Raw genomic sequence first — 8,579 nt, 5'->3', positions numbered from 1 at the left:
TGCGCGTAGCCAGGCTCTATAATAGAACTTGGTTCTATTTTTTTGACCTGCTGCAAGTCCCGCCTCTCCCATCTACTCAATGGTTTTTAGGAGCATACTAACCCACATGTGCGATTGAACGATGAACAAGGTCCACACTCCAGTAGGTGGCGGTAATGTACATTAAAGTTTGTTGCCAACCGGCAACACAGAAGAAGACAAATGAAGCGGAGACCTTAAACAAAGAAAACTAACTAAAAACTAACTAGGTTTCCCATTTTATCAGTGGATGAATTGTCAGAGTTGGGAATACATGGTTTTGTGTTACTAAAAATGGGTCAAAATTCTACAAAGATCCAACAAAAAAAGGACTATATGCATTTCAGGTAAAATAACAACACAATGTTGATCCCCCACAACAAATTAGCTAGCAACAGCAAGCTAGCTAAATGTCCATTAATGTTTCATGTGTGTTTCGACCTGTCCCCAAATTAATATAGTTGGTTCACAGTTGGTTTTGGTATTTTAACCTGCATGTCATGAACGCATCTGGTGGGGATAGACAAGATCATGATGGCGCACGCGCGGAGCCAGTTTGGTCAGGGCCTAACTGTACGTGCTCCAAATAGCCTACATGCCAGTTTTGCCAACTTAGCGACTTTGTCGCTATATTTAGCGAGTATTCAGACCCCTCTAGCGACACATTTTCAAAAAATGGACTAGTTACAAATCTAGCGACTTTTTCTGGTGTTATTGGAGACTTTTGGAGACCGTGGGCCCCACCCCCGTCCCCAAAGCACTCACAGGCGGCCCAGTCCTCGCACAGCAGTCCCTCCCAGCTGCAGTCAGAGCAGGAGATGTTCACCCCTCCGCGTCCAGACTGCAAATGAATCGCGCATGCGGGAAGCCGCCGCTGGCTGATCGCGCCCTGGCTTACATTCAGGGCGGGATGTAACTGTAAAAAACTTGTCTCAAATAAATCACTGCACAAAAATAAATCACTGCATTTGACTCACACAGCCTCAGTCACTTACTCACCTCGTCCACTGTGTGTGTGCCTCTCTGTGACATAAGCTAAACATCTAGCTGGCTAGCTCATCATGTCTCAGTCTAAACTGTACACTCAAAAATACAGAAAGGAGTGGGAATCAAACCCTGAATTCAAAGGCTGGTTGAAGCCATTTATTGGAGATGATACACGGGCATACTGCCTGTATTGTAAGGCCGATTTCTACGCCAAACTTAGTGATGTAAAAAACACATGACAACTCAAACCATACTCAAAAGGCAAAGCCTTATAACAGTTCCACCCAAAACAAGCTGCCATTTATGGTTAAATAAATTGACTGCAAAAAAGGCTGAGGCCAGCATGGCATTAGCTATCGCTGAACACTGTTCAATGCTGGCATGTGATCACATTGGAGAAGCATGTAGAGCTGCTTTCTCAGACTCCACTGCTGCTACCCACTTCAAAATGCACAAGACAAAGTGCACAGAAATGATTAATGGTGTTCTAGCACCATACTTTCTGGAAAAGTTGGTCGCAGATGTGGGTGACAAGCGTTTCAGCCTCCTCCTCGATGAGTCCACGGATGTAAGTGTTTCTAAGTACCTGGGGGTTGTGATAAGGTACTTTAGTGACACCAAGCAGACAATTGTATCAACATTTCTGGGGCTTGTTGAGTTGGAGGGAGGAGATGCCCCATCTATAGACCGTGCTGTGGTGGCTTTCCTCGAGAAGTGTTGTCTTAAAAAAGAGAAACTCCTGGGGATATGGACTGACAATGCCTCTTTTATGACAGGGATTAACAATGGGGTCCATAAAGTGCTGAAGGAGGAGTATGGCCTCAAAGATCTGGTTCATATTCGCTGTGTGTGCCACTCTCTGCAGCTTGCTGTAAGTCATGCTTCAAATGCCACACGTTGGCTCTCCATTGAACCCGCGGTTTCACGCATTTTGGACCAGTGGGAGGAGCTTAGGCTGCATTTCGCAGTCACCAAGTCTCAAAGGGCAAATATATGGATACATCAGTCCCAAACCGTACCTTGGTTACCTTTTTGAGTCAAAGGCAGCTGAGCTCCACCTTGCGCCTGAGAATGAAAACAATGTCAGTGTGTAGCCTTCACCATCTCCCTCACTAATGAGTTGAGGGTGAGACTGCCGGACAACATCGAAGAATTGCAGTACGTGTCAGTTTTCAATGTCGAGGAAACTCTAAAGCACAATAAGAGCCCTGGAGAAATTGAAAAAATAGCCAAGCTCCTTGGCTACTCCCCTGCAGAGATAGACAAGATTGTCCAGCAATGGCGTGCCATCCATCTTAGTAAATGGAATGAGACAAAAAAACACACTGGGCTTCTGGAGTGAGATTTGTAAGTTCAGGGATGCAGCTGATATCAACCCGTTTCAAGAACTTGCCATGGCTGCTGTGTCTGTGTTGTCCTTGCCACACTTGAATGTTGAAGTCGAGAGAGTATTCATCCAGATGGGTGTGGTAAAAAGCAAACGTAGAAATCGGATGTCCTTGCAGACCCTTAACTCCATCCTGTACATTCGATATGGACTGAAGCTGTCTGGTGAGGCTTGCTATGAGCACCAGCTGCCTGATAATGTTTTGCAGCTTTTTGCCACATCAGCTGCTTACACATTTAAGTCAACTCCCTCAGTTGCTGAACCTGCCATAGAGAGCCTTGACCAAAATGACGATGACCCACTCCTTCTGTGAGCCAGCACAGCCTGTGTGTGTGTGGAGGGGTGTCTGAAAAAACAACAACAATGAACCTGAATTAGGGCCAGACTAGTTACCATCATTTTCTCACATTGCCATTGACAGTTTTTTCTATTGTCTCTTTTTGGTCCATTTAGATTGTAAATTTTTTTTTTAATGTTATGGTTAAAAATGTTCATGTTTTACTGTGACTTGTTGTAGGCTCCTAAGTGGACCATAAGGTTAAAAACCAAACCAAACTTAAGAAAACTAAACTAAAAATAAAAAAAGAAGAAAAACTAGTCATGGCTCATCCTATATAACTACTTGGCACCCCACTTAGTCACTGTTCTAGCCGGCTACCATCCGGTACTCTACCCTCCACCTTAGAGACTGCTGCCCTATGTACAGAGTCATTGAACACTGGTCACTTTAATAATGTTTACATACTGTATTCAAGTGATGGCTCATCCTATATAACTACTGCTGTACACACCTTTTCTATTCATATACTTTCCATACTGTCTTTACACACCATTATATGTATATATATTTATACTCAGTTCTCTGACATTGCTCATTCTGATATATATATTTTTTCTGTATTGTGTGTATTGTGTAGTTTTTTTTTGCACCTGCAAATCTGTGTACGTGACCAATAAAACTTTGATTTGATTTGATTTATGATTCTGGAGGATAGGGCGACCAACACGGAACATATGGAGGATAATAGCAGCGACTCGGACAGCTGTGATTCTGCAGAGGAGTTATCTTTTTAAGGGCTCCCTGGATCCTCTTTTGGATTATTATAAGTACATTTGATTTGGATTTGTTCTGGTTAGTTATGCATGTAGTGTCATTGCTTGTTTTTGGATTTGTGTTTTTTAGGACAAGTCTCAAATTGCATTCTATTCCCCCTATACAGTGCACTACTTTTGACCATGACACTATGGGCCCTGGTCAAAAGTAGTGCACTGCATAGGGAATAAGGTACCATTTGGGACTCAGTCTTAGCTATAAGGTCCAGGCTCAAAGCATTACTTTTGTTTTGGTTTAGATAACTAGCAATCTTTATCTTTTCATAGTAGGCTATGTTTTTACCTTAGTTAAAAAATATTGTGTGAGTGTACCACTGGGCAATACTGCTCAATGCTTCCGTGCCTTTGTACATATTTATCGTTTTTTGTGAGTGCACCTCTGTGTGCCTCAAATCAAATACATATTTCAGGCTTTGTATTTTGCACCAGTTTCCACTGTAATGTAATGTAGCTTTCAGTATGATAATTTATCCTCATTCTTCCTACCCAGTCAGGACACTGATGATGAATGGGAGCCAATAACCAGGCTGCGGGCCTGGTCCACTGTCTCCCCTGTTGGCACCCCTAGCCAACATCTCCAGCTTGACTGCTGCCAGCATTGTTGATTGTTTTGTGTGAGTGCACCTCTGCTTGGCTCAAATCAAATACACATTTCAATATGTCCCCAGGACACGGTTTTATTGTATATTGTTGAAAACATTGCCCTGCACCTCTGATATTTTGGATGTTTGAGGCCTCCGTTTTGAAAACTGCTTGACCATTTGTTTTTCTGTGAAGAAATGTTCTCAATTTTGTAACCGTTTTGTATGTCACACTTTGGGTACATGTTGGGCTACTTGGACATAACTCCAAAACATTGTTCAGCACTACTTCTTCATGTGATGTGAAACATTACTTTGAAAGTTTAAAAACATAACGGTTTTTATTTCTGCACCTTGTCTTGTGTAATTCCTATCTATGATATGAGCATTTCTATACAAACTACAAAGTGTTTCCTTTCAAACGATACCATCCATATGCATGTGCAGCAAATCATTCCTGAGTTATATACTTTTTAGTTTGGGTATGACATTATAGGCGGAAATTCACATTTTTGCCTGTGTTTAATTTGATAATAGAACAACCCTGCTGAGCTGAGCCATTCAGCCCCAGACACAACACTGCAGATGCAAAAATATTCAGCAAGTGAGCATTCAATTTAAAAGCAGGTTGAAAATTACATATATTCCCCCTATGATGATGATGATATGCATGGAGAAATAAATCAGAGTGCAAGAGGGAGAATAGATGAGAAACGGGGGAGACAGTATCACCCGATCTGTCATATCTTAAAAAGCGGAGGGATGTGGAGGGATGTGTCACCTCAAGTCTTCAAAAAAAAAGAGAGAGATAGAACCTTCCTGCCACATTCTGATATGAAAGGTTTCTGTGATTGCTAATCTATGCAAAACAGTGACTCATTCATAATGCATGAGAATGAAGAGATACCAATTTTGCAACGCTTTCAGATTATTAGATGTTATCGTGAATGCAGCGGATGAAATATGAACACTCCTACCTGTCCCATAGTAATTACATGAGTGGAGTGATCTAAACAGGCAGTGGAAGAGAGAGGGGGGGTGGGGGGGTGGTATGGCTGGTGTGTGTGTGGCCCCCAGTGGAGCACAGACCAACGGGATATAGGGATGTGGACACAGAGCTCCTAATAGGGATTAATGTGTTTCCCCCCATTCTATGAATCCTGTTGTACCCCTTGATTTATTCACTTTAATGCGGAATCTTTTAGAATGAGTGGTTGACTGGGTTTTAAATGGGCCATCAATCACACTGTGGTGACACGTGATTAAATACGAAGATCTTCATCCTCTCAAAACCTCGTCGACACACAACAGGATTAAATGAATTGGCAGGTATCCAAAGGAAAATTATGAGTATATTTTCTATTCATAAGGCAGTTCAAAGTATTCATGTTAGATAAGATGGCTCTTATTAAATTAATGCTAATCAAATTTCTGCTTGAATATTTGGGTTCTTTAGAGAGCCAAGTGTAATTGCATTGAGTTCTATGCCAGCTTCTTCTGAATGCGGGTGGTAGCATGACTAAAGAATTGGCATTCATGTTTGCATCGCTAGATTTAGAATAATAGATGCAATGAATTGTACATATTTCTGATTGAAGCTTCATAACCGAGAGAGATCAAGAGAAACCACTTCAATTGAGCAAGTTCAATATTATTTACTAGAATATTCACCCAAATGCTACAGTAGATACCATTCATTCTACAGAAGACAACCACACAACCTGAGAAATCATTGTTGCCATAGTTTTGGTGGGCATTTTTGACAGGGTCAGTTCATTTAACCATAACAACAGGAGCACAGCTGCTTTAGAGTTGGGGTGAACTTGACTTGTTCAGTAGAAACCTTAATATATATATTTTTTAACGGAGTTGGTGATGAGCTAGCCAGACCACGGGAATAAAATACAGCCTCAGTACTTCCTCTCAACCTTTTTAAAAAGCAGAGGAGCCCAATTCTTCTAAACTTCAGTGTCAAGACATCTGGATTGCACATGAAAGCCTTCTGTGAGAAAAAAAAAAACGCAGACAATTTTATGCTTTTACATTCCCGGTAACTTTGCCATAAGAGATTTGCTCTTAAAACGAGCAGAGCAGGGATGAGGGGTGGTATAAAAATCAATAAGGCTCTTCAAAGGCAACAAGAAAAAGCGAGGCCTTAGCCTGCAATTAAACAAGAGAGCTGCCGGCACTAAGGGGATGACATACCACTGTGTAGGTGTCCTCCGCTACTTCACACAACCAGTTACCTGATCGATGCAATGACATGAATATGGTATGTGGAATGGACACTAGTCATGTGCTGTGGTGGTCAACGCTCTCTATGTTGATGTAGTTCTGGTAACTCTGTCTAGTTATGTTAGTGCTCATGTGAGTCACAAGTGACCCATTGTTTTGCCACAAAGTGGCACCAATGTTTCAGTCCTCTTCAAATGAAGCGTGGAGACTCTGGGGAATTCTGTCACAGATTCTACCACACCCCGCTGGCTTTAATAGGGTCAGCAGACCCCTGCTTTCACCACAGCCAGTTGCCCCTGGCCCCCTCCACCCCCTTCACTTCCCCAAAAGGGCAACCTCCCCACAGGAGGGTCACAGAGCCCTAATGAGTGAGGGGGTTCGGAGGCTGATGTCTGTCAGCCGTCTGTCTATGCCTGTGTCTGGAGGCTGGGAGAGGATGGCCATGCACGTACGCACACACACTATCAACCCTCACCCAGACATATAGCTCTGTTCGTATACTATATTATACAATACACACATAAACATATGCATGTTTTATCCAGGAAGAGTAGCTGCTGCCTTGGCAACAGCTAATGGGGATCCTAAGAAACTACTAAATGTTAAAGACCACATACTGTACTCAAAATCTCCAACTAACATAGATACCGATATAATGACCTGTAAGGAAAAACATGCATAGGCAAACATTAGTCATGGCCAAGAACAAAGTGATATCTTGTCAGCCAGTTCCAATTGTGTGTTGAATGTGAATGGGTCCTGACAACATTTCACCAGCTCATTGAGACCAAAGGGATGGTGGTGCCATAGTGATCATGATTCATGACCACAACATTTCCCAAGCAAAATTAACCATTGCGTTACTCTTGCTTGAGCAGTACGATTTCTGCATCCCTTATTATTCTCCCACAATGATTCAAACACTGCAAAAATGTATATATTTTCTCCTGGGAGAACTCTTAAGGCTTTCTTAGTGTTTTCATGTAATCTCCAGTGCTGACATTCTCCCTCTATCCTTGACCCCCTTTCATTGCTCCTTCTGTTATCTGAAATAATGTCAGGGCCTTCTTAAAATCTATTCATCAGAGCAAAAAGAAGCTGGCACTGACATTGATAAAAAAATAACACATCTGTGCCTCGCAGGGGTAAAAGGAAGAGAGAGGAGAGAGAGAAGAGAGGAGAGCGAGAGAGAAGAGAGAGGAGAGAATAAAGAGGAGCTTCAAATGAAACAGGAACGGTTGGGCTGCTGTCTCCCTCTTGTCCCCCCTCGTCAATGCCATTTCAATTGAAAAGTGCAGTGGTAATTAAATTGCAGCGGGGGTTAGGGGCGACTGTGCTGAGCAGTGACGGGGGCAGCCCTGACATAAAGATGACACAATTCAGGGGGACGGAAGGGGCGACAGGCGGAAAGGGATGGAGGAGGGTGGGGGGCATGTGACAAATGCCGTTCATTCATACACACTGCCAGGTCCACACTACTCAATCTTCATGACATTTGAAATTAAATAAAATGGAGATTCAAGACTCAGATATCCCGAACTGACCTTTTCTGAAATTAGAAGTTTTCTAAATTAGGCTAATCCATATCTTATATGAATGCAGCATAGGCGGAAATTTCTGTTATGCTTAGGGGATGAGCAGTTAAGTAAAACATAATTTGAAGATGCCCGTGTGTGTGTGTGTCAGCACAAAAGTAAGTGTGAGTCACTGCTCGCCACAGAGCTGTTGATCCACATTAGGACGGTAATCCAGGCTCCCTGAAAAGCCTTAGAGATCCAGCCTCCCCTTCCTCATGTCCTACACCACCTTTCTCACTCAACATTAACAATGATCAAAAACAAACGCTTTCCTAATTTTGTAAATAAATCACTAGAAACATGGGATGCATATGTACCAGAGGAGGCTGGTGGGAGGAGCTGTAGGAGGACGGGCTCATTGTAATGGCTGGAATGGAATTAATGGAACAGCATCAAACACATGGAAACCACATTTGACTCTGTTCCATTTATTACATCCATTACAATGAGCCTATCCTCTTATTAGAAATCTTAAAGAAATCAGATAATGGCTGTCATTTTAAATTTCATACTCCGCTCTTGGAAAGAAGAGCTTCAGGGGCTGTCTTCAAAACATGGTCTCACCACAAAAAAAAAAATGGAGAAATTAAATTTTTGCTTTGGACCTTGAGAAAACAATTACCCTGCTATGCTTCTTGAGAAAGTGGTTTATGTTAAAAATCCATTTTGTATTTTTATTCT

Source organism: Coregonus lavaretus, assembly GCF_964263955.1.
Source record: "Coregonus lavaretus genome assembly, chromosome: 14".
NCBI classification, from domain to species: Eukaryota; Metazoa; Chordata; class Actinopteri; order Salmoniformes; family Salmonidae; genus Coregonus; species Coregonus lavaretus.
Note: the sequence above shows the minus strand (reverse complement) of the source record.